This window comes from Podarcis gaigeae, assembly GCF_964106915.1.
Source record: "Podarcis gaigeae genome assembly, chromosome: 2".
In the NCBI taxonomy this organism is placed as follows: Eukaryota; Metazoa; Chordata; class Lepidosauria; order Squamata; family Lacertidae; genus Podarcis; species Podarcis gaigeae.
In genome coordinates this window covers 48,814,338-48,830,413 of record NC_139679.1, presented here as the reverse complement: position 1 = coordinate 48,830,413, position 16,076 = coordinate 48,814,338, and the positions used below count along the sequence as shown (strand labels likewise).

Here is a 16,076-nt window from a genome sequence, read left to right as displayed (position 1 = left end):
GTTGTTTAGATGGGAACCAATCGAGAGATCATCATATATAACTATTGTGCTCACTGCTATACTGTAAAAAAATCCCCTCACAACAAGTGGTTAGCTGATATAATCAGTATGCAGTAGATGTGCCCTTTAAATGGCTCAGCCTTGCTAGGTTAGAGGAACTTGAATGTATATTTTCATTTTGCAGTGGTCAGAAATTATGGCTGGGCTTATCCCTCCCTTGTGTTGTCTTTGGCATCAGACATTCGACGCCAGTATGATAGGAACAACCCCCTGCCCTCCATCTTAGTCCATAGCTCAGGAGGAAAAATGGAGGCTCATCCCTGTTGCACCCAGCTTCAAGATTATCACTGGAGGGACAGATATTTGCAGAAGGGACATTTGCCAAGGCAACCATGATGAGAAAATTTGTGGAAACTTGGTAATTTGTATGAATGTGGCTTTGTGTGCACTTCATAATTATGAAGTTTTATACAGAACTGGAGAACATGAGCCAAGTCTGAGTCAATGTCATACAAACAGAAAATTAAAGGTTGCTTCATGCTGACAAACGTCCCTGTTCTCTTGCACTGCCCTGATAGAGATTACAGTATTTCATCTACCCATCGACTTGCTGCCTAACTGCTGAGGTCAAGGATTCTCTTGCAAGAGCTTCCTCTATCTTAATTCTCAAAGGATACAGAGAAATAGGTCATCCATAGCAGTACACTGCAATATGCTAATTCAGTATGCTAAATTCTGTCAGTTGTATCAAATGTTGCAGGCAATGTAATGCTTTCAAATAATTAATTGCTGATGTTAATACATATATTAATCTAGCTTGGTATATGTTTTGAATACATGCAGGACTTGTATTGTAATTTTGTCAAAGGAACACTGTCTTCCTCTAAAATTCTATCACTAGGGCTGAATCAGAAGGATTATGGTCTGTTTTCCTACTGGTCACCTATTCTTCCAAGAACATCCAGTTTTCTAGCTCAATTACCGTAGTTTTACCTGAATCAATATGACACTAACCAATATTTCCAGTAGCTGGATGTTACTTTTAAGCTGCATAAAAAGGAAATACAGCTGCATTGGTCCATAAGAGCCAATATTAAAATACACAAGAGGGCTATATGCATATTAAGATCCACCCAAAATATCACAAAATAGGAAATCTTAATAGTTTCCCAGAACTCTTCATCAGGCTAAATGGTACACAAAGCAGGGGATGAGATGGATGAGGAATCAAAAACAAAAAAATACAAATATTAGGTTGGATATTGTAGTCATGAGGTCTGCATTTAAATGCAGTCTTAAGATGGAGATGGCAAACAATAAACTAGTCCCTGTTAGGTGCTGCAGTTATCAGGTCACCCATAGAATTATGGGATAAGGAAACAATGGCGTCTCCATTTTTTGAAAATATAAAGTCCAGCTGTTATTGAGATCTGTCTCACACCTTAAGAAAACACATGGGTTCCTCATTCTATCACGTTCTAGTCTTCTGTCATTCCTGTCATTCACATTTTTAGCTAGTCTGTTTTGCTTTTTTATACAGTGGTACCTCAGGTTACATACGCTTCAGGTTACATACGCTTCAGGTTACAGACTCCACTAACCCAGAAATAGTGCTTCAGGTTAAGAACTTTGCTTCAGGATGAGAACAGAAATCGTGCTCCGGTGGCACGGCAGCAGCAGTAGGACCCGTTAGCTAAAGTGGTGCTTCAGGTTAAGAACAATTTCAGTTAAGTACGGACCTCCGGAACGAATTAAGTACTTAACCTGAAGTCAAAGTGTCTTGTTTATTTTATGCCTTATATTCAGTTTTGAGTATATGAAATAATTTTATCTAACAAGGAAGTATTGCTACTATAGTCTAAAAGTACAGATACGCTTATTGCTCACAGATCTCTACATAGCTTTAATGCAGACACATGCAAAGGAGGAAGTAATTTCATGCACCGGACAGAAATATATTAATTAAGATAAGCTTATAAATGTCAGCTGTGGTTCTCTTTCCTAACCTTTTTCCTTTCACCTCCCTAGTAATCTCAAATAGGGAGAATTATAATTAACCCCAGCATATGCTCATTGAGCTTTTAACCCAAGAACATGTGCAACACACTTTGTTCCCCAGTTTAGAAAGGCACTGGAAACAACTTATAAGATCTATGTTCATATTATTTGCAGTGGATCTAATTTCAAACACAACTACATTAATCACCATTTTAAATGGTAACCTTTTAGCTTGTCACTGTGGAATTTGTGATGAAACATGAATGATGACAGCGCAAAATGTAGACAAGATATCTAGGACACATGTTGACTGATCTATCCCCATCCTCATTATTGCCAGTTCTCACACGGCAATTTCTACAATGGGATAAAAGGCTGTAAGCAATGATATTTAATGAGAGAGGCATGGTTGGGAGATTTACAGCGCTTAAACCCTGCCCACCAGGGAATCAAACAACAACCACCTCTCTGAAGAACATGTTCTTCAGTTCTGCTGGAGATACAGAAGAACATAGAGACCATAATAAGAAAGGAGTAGAAATGTCTGGCTGCAGGAGGGAAAGCACAGTATAAAGGGCTGAGCTGCTATAGGAGGCTTCAGAACAATGGGGCATGTATTTTACCAAGTAAATCTTAACAAAGCTATCATTTATTTTCCTATCACATTATAATGGTTCTGACTGCCATTTGATGGCTGAAAATATCAAACCAATATATTCTTCCCAAATTAATAAAATGCAGATGCTAGACATCAAACCTGGTGTCACACTTATGCAAAGCATGCACTTTCCAGGACCCTGTAGCCCATGTCACAACAAGGACTTCAGAGTGTCAAGGAATGGACAAGGAATCATGTAGTCCCCAAGAGTAGCATCAAATTGTCAGGCTAATAAACCTTCAGATATCTTTCCTTAAAAAAAATTGTATCAAATCCTCACTTGTTATTTCAAGAAAATGTATCATTCCTAATATTTTGAAGCTATGGAAATGTAAAGTAGCCTTTTTATTACTTCACGTTAACAAATTTCCTTTCAAGCAGTTCTACCAATTTAAAAATACAGCACATAAGTGCATTGTGAGCACAGAATTTAAAGCATCTCAGGTCTATATACTTATTTTAAATTATTATAAATTGACCTATACCCAAAAATACTTTTCAGGGTGGGACACAAATATAAAACGCAAGCAGCGATACAATAAAATTAAGAGGAATAAAAGCATTCAACCAACTAAAAACACCACCATCTAAAATACATGAGCAAATAAACAGGTTTTAATCTGGTGCCAGATAGAATAGTTTAAGTTCCAAGAGTACCACAATCAGGAGGGTATTTCACAGTTGTGGCACCATCATAGAAAAGGCCTCCTATTTTTTGTAGATACGTGGGATGTACTACTCCTAAACATGGAATTTGGACAAGGGTTGTCTCTGATATCCTGCATATATTTGGGTCTAAATTATTTGGGACCCAAATTATTTGGATCCAATTATTACTGTGATACTATGCATTAGTCTAAAGAATGGTTTAGTCTGAGAGAGTTTCCATATCTCATTTATAAAGGGTCTTTCAAACACTTATTGTGGTTTATTGTGAATGTGCAGCATGTTCATGCATGCTGACTAATCACTACAAAACAGGGTAGCACAGCTCCAACCCAACACCACCAATCAGATCATTCAAATAATAACCGATGTCCCGTTTATATATATATATAAAAGTACCTGTTTCTTCAGGCTGGAGGTAAGGAATAAAGCTTAAGCTTCTTCAATCCCCTCTCTCACTATTCATCAAGGTAAATACTGGCAGAACTGGCAGAAATCCCCTGACTTGAATGTCATATGAAGTCTTGAGGCAAACGCAGGTGAATGAGTAGGCCTGTAATCAGACTCGGGGTATTTTCCTCAGTCCAACATAATGTTTAGGCTTAGGTTTGTCAGCTGAAATACCTGTTTCTTATTTAGCCATATGTTGTCTTCCTCTTCAAGTTAATAAGGAATGCTGTTCTTTTCTCCCGGCCCTCCCTTTGCCTTGGACACTGTTCCCAGTGCACAGAAACAAAAGGTTGTAGGCCTATAAAGGGCAGCTGTGGGCACTGATAATCAGCAGAGTTCCCTGTGGTGATGACTACAATTCCCATGATGCTTCTGTTAAAGCCAAAGCTATCTCTTGGCATTTTAGGCCAAGCAGGAAGTTAAGCAGTAGGAGGTGAGCAGCAAGGCATATAAATAATCTCCCTCTAGTTTAAATAGGCTTTGGCTGCCTCCTCTGTCATGGTTGTCAATGTTAATGTTCTGAGACACAGTCCACATGTAATATATAATTTTCTTCCAGTGTTAAAATGAACACAATGACATGATCAAATTTGGCTTAATAAATCAGGATATGCTTGAGCTCTTACTTTGCTACTCACTTCACGTGAGTGGAGAAGCAAACCATGATGCTGCAGTTACATATAGCTTCCTGTTAGGTGTGAATCAGGAAACTATGGTTAATGGTTTCTAAACAAGCTAAGATATGAAACCATGATTTAAAGTTGGCTTTCACTTCCTGGGTGTTTGCAGGCCATTATCCACAGTTCCTGGTTTGCACAAAATGGTTGACTGCAGCTTCCTAGCTTGTTTTCCCACTCAAATGTAGAATCTGCATATGATGCTCTGTGGGAGCCCAAAATTTGGCACTCCGAAATGGATTGTCTAAATTATGTCTTCTCAATTTTGCACCTCCTCGACTTGGCACCCTGTGTGAGGGATCCACCCATACCGTCCTAAATATGAGTTTGTGTGTACTCTGACATATTAAACAAGGATTTGATCATGTGAACTAAGTCAGCATGTTATTTGTGTTATAGCTCTTCAGGTAGAAACGCTCTCTCCCCCCTTATGCTCAATTTTCTGTTCCCTACTCCCCCTGCTCCATTTTCCTACAACCTACATCCTAGGGACAAATGTTTGTTACTTGCTTCATTTAAAATTCCACTGTTTTCTAGATCCAGGGTTAAAGAGACATTTGTTATACAATTATATCCCTATAACTTATTTCTTTTGGTTATTCCATGACCCAAACACCCATTCCTGATAAAATGGAGAAGGTGAGAAAGCATGGCTGGAGCTAAAAAAGCTTGCTGTTGAGTGTGTGGATCTGTGGATTGTGTGGATCTGTGATCCCAACATTGTATATTGGATATGGATGCAAGCTACACAAACACCATGGGGCCAACACCTCAGCCTGAACACATGGGCTGAGGCCATATTACATGGCTTTGTCGAAGGGGTATGACATGGGAAGGCCTGAAGCCTTATCTGACCTCATGCAATTCAGTAGTGAGCCTGCCAGATGCCCCGATCATTCAGCTAGGTGAAAATAATCTGGTAAACTAGAAAGGCATCAACCTCACATTCGCAGCAGCACTGGACCTCAAGGCATTGTACACAATGCACCCAGTAATGACAATTCTGTGATCAGAACTGCTGGAACATGAGTCAATGGACAAGGTGATGCAGCACATGTTGGCACTCAGGACCAGATCATTTGGCATCCTGGCATCAGATTTGACAATGGGGCTCTATACAGACCCAATTTGGTGCGTTTTTGTCAGCTGGCAATGAGGTTTGGTTGCTTGATGTGTGCAGTGGCATTAGGGATTGGGGTTGCAGATGTGAGTAGTTTGGGGTCGACTCAAGTGATGGATAAGGCATTAGGTTGGATCCCGAGTCTAAGCGGACAGAGTTGGGAACACCCCACCCCGGTCCAAGGAATCAGGGTATCCGTTAAAGGGATCCAAGGGGAGGTACTTTTGTCTGGCTGCCCAGACGGAGGCTGATGGGCCATAGTACAACCAAAATGGTGTTCCTTTTGAGGCTTTAAAATGCAGCAGTTACTCAGTCACTATGGGGAATCCAGATGTCTTCTGCCAAGGGTGTATTTTTATGAAAATGGTGAGCTTCCTAAGTGTTCAAAGTGCAATACATTGACACTGGGGAATTATACTACCACCACCAGCAATACCATTGTGGTAGAGAAAGCTCTGTAAAATGTGGTTACACAAGCAGCTGGGTACCTATTGGATGGTGCCTGTAAAATCTGTGGCAACAAACACCAAGTACTTCCTTGGAGTAAAGTGCATGCAACTCCACTGGGAGAGTGAAGAGTTAATAATTGTAGGAGGGCCATCTGTCTCCCAGAGATATTGATAAGATGGTTGACTGTTCTTAGAGGCCCTAGATCTTAATTGCATTTTATATTAAAATAATTTAGTGTTATTTTAGTAATCAACAATGTTTGTTTAAACAGGAAACTTGAGGACAACTCTACTACATCACTAGTCATATTATACAAGCACAACAGCACTTCTGTAGGGATTTTAAAAATACTGTGAATATCTGGAGCACTACTTCCCCCCTCCTCCAGCAATGTTCCATCATTTCCAGAACTCTCTCTATTTTATAAGATGTTTTATTTTGTTCTTCTTTGCAATCTCTCAGCAATCCTCCACAACACAGAGAAAGACTACCCTCTATCTATTATGTCTGGAGAACTATATATCACACTATTACAGGTCTATCCTTCAAGGCTAAAATGAGGTTGGGGCATGCTCTGACCAATTTCTGGGATAATATAGATTAAATTCTATGCTAGTCCTTTTCATTTCCAATTGACATCAACTATTGTTGCTATTCCATTAAATACTCAACTCATTCTTAAAGCTGCTCTAACCACAATGCTGAATGTGAAAGGGTGACATAAATAGAAAAGAGAGCCTGTCATTGATTTCTTCTCTTCCTTTTAGCTTTGTTGTAAGCTCATCCTGGGGAAAAATTATTTGGGTAGACATGGAGCAGGACTGGTACCACAGATAGAAAACCTTTGTTATTTTATGCTATTAATATTTACAAAATTACATGCCCTCTAATTGAATACAAGTTTGTAACTCAATCAAGGGCTTGTGCTAACATCATAAATATTGACAGAACAGTTCACACGCTTAATGAATGGTGGAAAATTCTGGGAGAATAGTGCCCACCTAAGGATAATAGTACTTTTATGTGTGTTGCCCTATATTCTAATGAAAACAAGGATTATTGTAGGACACACCCCGAAAAAAAAAAGGATAAGCAGAAAGATCAAATCAGCATTTAAAATAAATGGGGGGGGGGTAGAGATGAGAACGGTAGGAAGGAAGGAGAATGCCTTTAAATTGATGCTGACAGAGGAAGATTACAGTTTGTGTGATGTCAGGTTTCAGATTACTATGCTCCATTTATAATTAAGGCTACTGTGAAAGCCTTTTTGACTGTAATCAAATCATAAGCAGCTGAAAGGAGTAATACCTTACAGAGAACAGCCGTTATCCACTAAACATATCTTACAATCTTGCACTGGTAAACATATCCACATTTGGAACATTAATGAAAAGTGGCATGCAGGAGCATTTACAGTGTCAAACTGTAACCTCTACTGTGCACTATCAATTCAGTTTAGCACCCTGCAGAAGGAAGAATTGATCCATAAGGGAATATTGAATATTAAGGAGGAAAAAGAACTATATGGACTAGCAAATTATTATTATTTCTATAATTTCACTTTGAAAGCCACATATGCATGCTTAAATTTCTGTTGATGATTTTAATCATGACATTTTTATTTTAGGATTTTTTTGCTTTCTATGCTGTGTTGGGTGTTGCTTGCAATAAAAGATTGCAACATAGAAATATGAGATACAGTACATATTTAAAAAGATTTATATTTTATTATCTACTATTTGGAAGGTAATTTGGGTTAATACTAATGCTAAATATTATAATTTCTATAGGAGTTGAGACTATATTTACTCATAAACATTCCTTGTTTAAATAGAAAAGCAAATTATGGTTATAAAGCCCTTTATATAATCTTCAAATGGCCATAAAGGAATCAAGATATTCTCCTTCTTAAATCTTGGACTCAGAACTTATTAACGTGACCTGTGTGCTCAGCCAACTGCTTATTTAACTTGATTTTAGAAATGCATTAGCTAAAGAGATGAATGAAATTTAATCCTAGCTTTATACTTCTTATTAAGATAATATGTGGCTCTGTTACAAGTGTGTACTACTGTACAAGCATTTAGTAAGTACGATAAGGTTAGCACAGAAAGATTGTATGCTGTAACTATTATGTAACACAAACCAACCATTGCTTATTAAAATACTGTCACTTGGACCTCTTTCATGCTAGAAACTTTAGTTTTAATTAGTGCAGGGTAATAGGATCTAATTCAGCAGAGCTCAGCCACTCTACTTCCCATTCCCTGTAAGATTTTTATAACCTCAAGTAGATTCCTTGAATTGAAATCCCATTTACACTATTGTTATACTTACACATTAAGCAGGGTCGTGTGAGTGAAATATTAGATTCTCCTGCTATAATATTTTAATTAGTATCTGAATTCTTTTATTTATGATGTTGGTATAAAATACATCTGTTTATACAGACACTGTGTTGTAACCCCAGGATAAAATAAAATATGTGACATGTGTTTGTCACTCAGGCAAGTAGGGGAAAAAACACTTTTACAGAAGGCTAAATGGTGTATCTCAAACAATAATTTACACTGGAAAGGTTAAACTATCAAATGAACTGCCTGGTTAAGATTTGCAAGCACCACAGTGATTAAGCATTTCCCTCTACTACATTTTGTTTTAAGAAGTTTACATGTGTAAACAAAAACAATTCTACATCAGACAGGAAAGGGGGACTTGTATAGATTTATCCTCATGGCCCTAGTGTTATGGGTGAATGAAGCCACTAATATCACTTTTGCACTGCAATATCCATTCAGAAGGGTCAAGTGTGAAATAAGGACACAAGACAATAATTTTCAAAATCAGTTGCTTCTGTACATATGCGCAAGGTCAGTTTCAGAAGGTAAGATTGGTTTTGGTTTTTGCTCAGTTCATGGCATTTGATTTGTAGAGTCCCACAAGTTTCCATCTAATCACCCATTTTTTAAAAACATCTATATAAAATGCCTTGTTGAAATAACCTGGGAATTTGGAGTTAGGTGTCACAGGGCAACTATTTCTCCTTGTCACCTTGATCAGGTGAGGCTGTAGAAATGCTGAACCACTGTCAGGACTTGGTGATGAACTACATGAGGATCAATAAACTGGAGCTGAACCCTGACAAGTTGAGTAGGTGCTTCCCAGGACTAGGAACTGGGTGTGCAAATAGTACTGGCGGGTTTGCATTCCCACCAAAGGAATAAGCATACAACTCCAACACTGTAATTATAGATCCAAGTAGCCTTAGATCACCTTTTGCCAATTTTGGCTGGCTATAGTGATTCAAAAATAACCTGGCTATAGTGATTCAACCTTCCAGTTGGATAAATGCAATGCACTGCACATGTGGCTGCTGATTCGGAAGATGCAATTAGCACAGAATTCTGACTGGTTTGTCTAGATAGAATCATATTACATCTATTCTGAAGGAATTACACTGTTTTTATTTGTTTCCAAACTCAATTAAAAATGCTTGTGTTTACCTTTAAAGACCTCAATTGCTAAGGACCCAAATATGTATTTTTGTATATATAAAGGTGCCTGTACATTAAGGTCTCCAATGAGACCCTTATCTGAGTTCTGTCTGTAAGAGAGGTGCTTTATGTATTTACCCATGTAAGGTAAAGTAAAGGACCCCTGACTGATAGGTCCAGTCACGAACGACTCTGGAGTTGCGGTGCTCATCTCACTTTACTGGCCGAGGGAGCCAGACAACTTCTGGGTCATGTGGCCAGCATGACTAAACCACTTCTGGCTAACCAGAGCACCACATGGAAACGCCGTTTACCTTCCCGCTGGAGCAGTACCTACTTATCTACTTGTACTTTGACATGCTTTTGAACTGTTAGGATGGCAGGAGCTGGGGCCGAACAACGGGAGCTCACCCTGCCGTGGAGATTCAAACCGCCGACCTTCCAATTGGCAAGCCCTAGGCTCAGTTTGGAGGGGACTTTCTTGGCAGGGGAGCCCTGGCTTTGGAATACCCTCCAAAAGGAAGTAAGACTGGCACTAAGATAGCATTCTTGTTGGGGCCAAATTAAGTACCGTATTTTCCCCTCTATAATACGCAGATTTTTTCTCCTAAAAAGGAACGGGAAATGTCTGTGCGTGTTATTGAGCGAATGTGTAGTCCCTGGAGCCAAATGGCAAAAAAAATCAGGCAAAAATCAAATCGCGCGTCTCGGAGAAGGGAAACCTGAAAAGAGGAAGCGGCTGCTTTCCTGCATTCTGCCTCAGGGTCTTACTGCCCATCCGCCTCTGTTTCCTTGCTGTGTTTGCTCAAATGGAACAAAGAGCAGGGAAAGCCCCTCCCCTCCAGGCAAGCAGAGGGGAAAGCAGAGTAAAAACATGCAGGAGGGAAAGAGCGAGAGAGCGAGCGCGTGAGCTGGCTGGCTTGGGTGGTAGGTGAGGGAAAACTTTTGCCTTCCTTTCCTCCCGTTATACCCCTCTCCTGCATTCTTAGCCAGCTGCTTCTCTGCACACCCCTCTCGTGCTCCTTGTCCGTTCTGTGTTTTTCCTTCCCTCCCCACTTAAAATGTGGTTAAAAAGCATGGATCCATATGGATCCTCAGGATCTTTGCATTGGGTCACCCCAAATTCATCATCAGATCACATAGCATGTCCATGGCTACGGCCTGCCCCCCAAAAATAACGCACTCCCTGTTGCCTGGGGCTGCAATGGTGCAAAAATGTGGTTAAAAAGCATGGATCCACATGGATCCTCAGGATCTTTGCATTGGGTCACCCCAAATTCACCATCAGAGCACATAGCATGTCCATGGCTACAGCCTGCCCCCCAGAAATCACACACCCACTGTTGCCTGGGGCTGCAATGGTGCAAAAACGTGGTTAAAAAGCATGGATCTACATGGATCCTCAGGATCTTTGCATTGGGTCACCCCAAATTCACCATCAGATCACATAGCATGTCCATGGCTACAGCCTGCCCCCCAAAAATCATGCACCCACTGTTGCCTGGGGCTGCAATGGTGCAAAAATGTGGTTAAAAAGCATGGATCCACATGGATCCTCAGGATCTTTGCATTGGGTCACCCCAAATTCACCATCAGATCACATAGCATGTCCATGGCTACAGCCTGCCCCCCAAAAACCATGCACCCACTGTTGCCTGGGGCTGCAATGGTGCAAAAATGTGGTTAAAAACCATGGATCTACATGGATCCTCAGGATCTTTGCATTGGGTCACCCCAAATTCACCATCAGATCACATAGCATGTCCATGGCTACAGCCTGCCCCCCAAAAATCACGCACCCACTGTTGCCTGGGGCTGCAATGGTGCAAAAACGTGGTTACAAAACATGGATCCACAGGGATTCTCAGGATTTTTGCATTGGGTCACCCCAAATTCACCATCAGATCACATGTCTGTGGCCACAGCATGAAGCACAAAAATGATACATCCACTGTTTCATTCAGAATGTTTTTTCCCTTGTTTTCCTCCTCTAAAAACGATGTGCGTGTTATGGTCAGGTGCGTGTTATAGAGCGAAAAATACGGTAGTTTTTTTTATTTGCCCAGCCTTTAAAAATCTCAAAAATAGTATAAAAGGAAGTTAAATTTCCCATGTCCTTTATATTTTTACTGAAATGTATTTATATTTTTGAATAGTAAAATATATTCATTTAAGGAAAATACAGTTTTTACAGTTGTAATAGAAATCATGGTTGCACCATTTCTGTTCCCCTTGTCTAAGCCACTTATACGAGTGAAAAAAGCCAAGTCAACTAACCTAGGATGTAATTGACAATTGTAAAAATTTTACATTTATCTCAGTCAGCATGGAGAATCAAAAAGGCTATTTTGAAACTCCATTCCCAGAAACACTATTTCAGGAAGGCTATCAGCATTTAAGAATGAAGCATAACATTGGCAGATAAACTGATCTTAAGGGACTAGTAAAACAAATGGGATGGCAAATTAATCCTGCAAAGGAATTCCACCTATTGTTTTAAAATGCTGAATTTTTAAAAACCATGTCTCCAACTTTTAAAGGGCTTAAAGTTATCATTCTTTTGCCTCTTGAGGACATTTTCCCATTTGTGTATTTTTCTTTTTCTTGAATCCATTAAAAGGGTAACTATTTGCAAAAACTACTGATTAAGCTTGTGTTTGTCACAGCCAGATTCACTGAGTACATTATTTTCATATTTTGAAAAAAGATTCCTGTGAATTATTCTCTTTATATATTTTTTAGTAGGCAGGTAGAAGTAGGCGTGAGTGGGAGGATAAATGTTCAGGTGAACAGATGCCATAACTTTATTGAGAGGTTGTAAGGAAATGGCGCACAGTGACATACGGAAGGCTGACATGAAGTATTGCAACTGAAACATTGTGACAGGGAAACATGAAAGACGAACTTCCTGAGGAGCTCTCATAAGACTAACAGAAGAGTGAGAGGCAAAAGCAGGAAAGTTAATGGGATTTCCTTTTCAAATATAGGATCTCCAGTGCAGTAACCATAACAATATGCAGTGGTACCTTGGGTTACAGACACTTCAGGTTACAGACGCTTCAGGTTACAGACTCCGCTAACCCAGAAATAGTACCTCGGGTTAAGAACTTTGCTTCAGGATGAGAACAGAAATCGGGCCCCAGCGGTGCGGCAGCAGCAGGAGGCCCCATTAGCTAAAGTGGTGCTTCAGGTTAAGAACAGTTTCAGGTTAAGAACGGACCGCTAACGGACCTCCAGAACGAATTAAGTTCTTAACCCGAGGTACCGCTGTAATATGTATAGTGGAGTATGAGGGTGAGTATGTAAAATGCCTTCACAAGGTTGAGACTATTGGTTAGTTTAGCTCAGTACTGTCTGCCAAGGTTGGTAGCAACTCTCCGGTGTTTTAGACAGGAGGTGTTTTATGGGAGGGGTTTCCTATTCCCAGCCCTACCTGGATATGTCAGGCATTGAACATGCGACCTACTGCACGCCAAGCATGCATTATCGCTAAGCTATGACCCATCTCCATTATGGTCTTGTAGTTGAACACACTTAATAATATCCTATAATTGTAGAGTTGGAAGGGACCATTAGGATCATCTAGTCCAATCCCGTGCCGTGCAGGAATCTTTTCCCCAATGTGGGGTTCATACCCACAGCCCTGAGATTAAGAGTCTCATGTTATACCAGCTGAGCTCTTGCCTAGGTTCTAGGAATCTTGGTAGATAAAAGTTTGAGGTATACTAAACAGCCTTAGGATGAGTATCTGTCCAATTCATGCAGTTTCATGAATATTTTTTTGAAGAACATAGACATTTCACCATTTACTACTAAGCTGTTATGAATCTGGAATAGGATAAAGCCTGAATTCAGTATTTTCATAGGCAATAAAATCCACCAATACTGCAATTGAAATTCCATAATATGCATATAAGTGAATGTGAAATTTCTTAAGGCAAGACAATGTATGCCACATTGGAAGATATCAATTTCACACACACCAACACAGATCATATTGTTTCTATAAAATAACAAATACAGTCATGGGAAAAAGAAAGTGCACCCTCTTTGAATTCTGTAGTTTTACATATCAGGACATAATAGCACTCATTTGTTCCTTAGCAGGTCTTAAAATTAGGTAAATACAACCTTAGGTGAACAATAACACATGATATGTTACACTGTGTCATGGTTTATTTAACAGAACTAAAGCCAAGATGCAGAAATCATGGGTGAAAAACTATTTTGAAAAGAAAGACTTTAGCTTGAAATCTCTGAAACACATTTTGGTCATTCTAATTGCTTCTGGAGGAGGTTCTCTGCTTAGAGTGAATGGCTTGGCCATACTACTGGCAGTGTGGACTATACTGGCTTCTGTGTAGTGGGTCTATGTGCTGCCATTTGCACCCTTAGTATTCAGTTGCAATTTAAACGTTCTCAAAAGCAGTTTCACTTTAGCAAATATTTTCTGTACCCTTTATATGCACAATTATTTCAAGAGACAATCACACACTCTTAAATCACCCCCAAGTTTCAGTTTAATAACAGGATGAGTAGCACAAAACAGTCTGGCAGATGACCAGTGCATGAATATCATGCATACCACTTGTGTAGGAGCTAAGTTGTTCTCTACACCTAATATATGGAATCACATGTGAGGATAATGCATTCACTTGATAAATACAACCACTGGAGGATAGCAAGCGAAATCTATTGTTGGCAATCACCCAAAATTATAAACCTACTCATGCTGCCCTGTTCTCTGCATTTATAGTTGAGTAGCATATTAATCTATACCTAGTCTCAACAGAAAAAACTATTTAATTCATCCACTTTTAGGTTAATGTAAGGAAGCATCAATATAAACCTATTAAATGTTAAAATCTAAATACTATTTAGATATATATTATAGAGTGTTTGGGGAGGAATGTATGTGTAGCATGGCACACTTTGAATATGACAATTCACACAAGCAAGCAAGGTCGGCATAAGGAAACATTTATTCTTTGTTTTTTTCACAGTCAAATCATTACTTGATAAAGACATAGAACTTTGGGCTTCACAACCTGTGAAAGGGTAGGAATTCTATTAAGAGGTTCTACCATCATTCATGTTTCTTGTTGGTTTCCTACAAGAAGGGAAAGTCTTTATCAGTCTTTGCAGGGCTTTTTTGAGCTGGAACGTGCCGGAACACAGTTCCAGAACCTCTCATCTCGTCCCTCACAAGGAGACCCTCCCCAGAACATGAAGGGGACATCCTCCATGGGCTCCAGAGAAGGTCTCCTTGTGAGCTGGTGGCACAGAAGGGCTCTTCAGCCTCCAGGCTAACAGCTAATGCATGGTAAGAAGCCCAGCGCATCAGCTCTGCAAGCTGTCTCTCCTGCTTGTGCCAAAGAGGCAAGGCTGTTCCATGGACTGTCAGAGCTGAGCCACAGGGAAGAAGCCTCCCTGTACGTCAGCTCTGCAAGCCGCCCTCTTTGGGCTCTGGGGTGGGTCTCCTCTTTGAGCCACTAGGACTCTCCAGGGTGCTCCCCATTATATGCAATTTTGCAGGGTCCCAAAACGGAACCTCTGCACAAATGGGGAGTCACCTCTACTACTAGTCCAGAGGTCTGTTTGTGATGAGTTCCTGCACCTTTTTTTTCTAGAAAAAAAGCACTGTGTCTTTGAAAAGTGAATGTGCCTGGCAGGTGTCCTTTGGAAGAACGTACTTCAAAGTAGACACCGGCAATGAGAAAGCCCTGTTTCTTTTAGCCAAATGCCTAACATCAGAAAGGCAGTGTTTCGCCCAATGAATTTAGAAATGCAGATAACAAACAGAAAGAGGCAAGCCTTCAGTTACCTTAGACCCAGGCCATTTAAAGCAAAACCATAAATGTATACGTGGTAGACAACCTAAAAAGACAATACTACAGTAAAAATAAAAATGTAAATACATCAGTAAACACCATTCCCTGATCTTTCTGACTGATCCCTCTTTAAGCTTTTGGGAATAGGCCTGAATCAGAAATGTGAAACCTGTGGCCCTCCAAATCTTATTAGACTACCAATCCAACATTCTGACCACTGGCCACACTGGCTGGGGCCAATGAAAACTGGGAGTCCAACAACAATTGAAGGAGCTCTGGTTCTGCATTCTTTGTCTAAATGGAGTCATGGTATCTTAACCAGTTTCATTTCAAATTCTGTAAAGCACAACTTTTCTAGCACTATATCTTTGCTATAATTATTTCTGCCTTCCTGATATTAATTTATGTTGACATTAGTATCCTGTCATATGGTACAGCAGTGCTCTTAGTTCCTTTGGCATGGCAATCTTCTGTTGCAAAGGGCTCTGCCTTTTCCAAGGACATTTTATGGACTTGCAGGTGGGTGCTACAATGCCCAACTGGGATGGTGGGAAGCTGCCATATGCTTGGTAGCAAACAAACAAGAAACACACAGTTCAAATGTAATGAAAAGGTTGGCACACGGTGAACACTATGCAAAAATGCCTGACACAAACAGAATGTTTCCAGTTATCAGATAAATATCAGATGATATTGAAAACCTTTCCCACCATTATGTATGTTTCAAGCTCC

General features: G+C 39.9%; 1 protein-coding gene across 17 annotated transcripts in view; it reads right to left on the bottom strand.

The window, feature by feature from the left end:
* Window positions 1–16,076, bottom strand: part of TENM2 (teneurin transmembrane protein 2) — a 712,099-nt gene that overhangs the window by 503,973 nt on the left and 192,050 nt on the right. For 2 of the 17 annotated variants that reach the window (XM_083718510.1, XM_083718512.1), the window contains exon 1: window positions 3,722–4,089. The exons of 13 other annotated variants lie outside the window; for them this stretch is intronic. The gene's annotated coding sequence lies outside the window, so the exon portion shown is untranslated. Of the gene's footprint in view, window positions 1–3,721; window positions 4,460–16,076 lie in introns of those variants that run through there. 2 more of the 17 variants (XM_083718516.1, XM_083718517.1) reach the window with 2 other exon arrangements.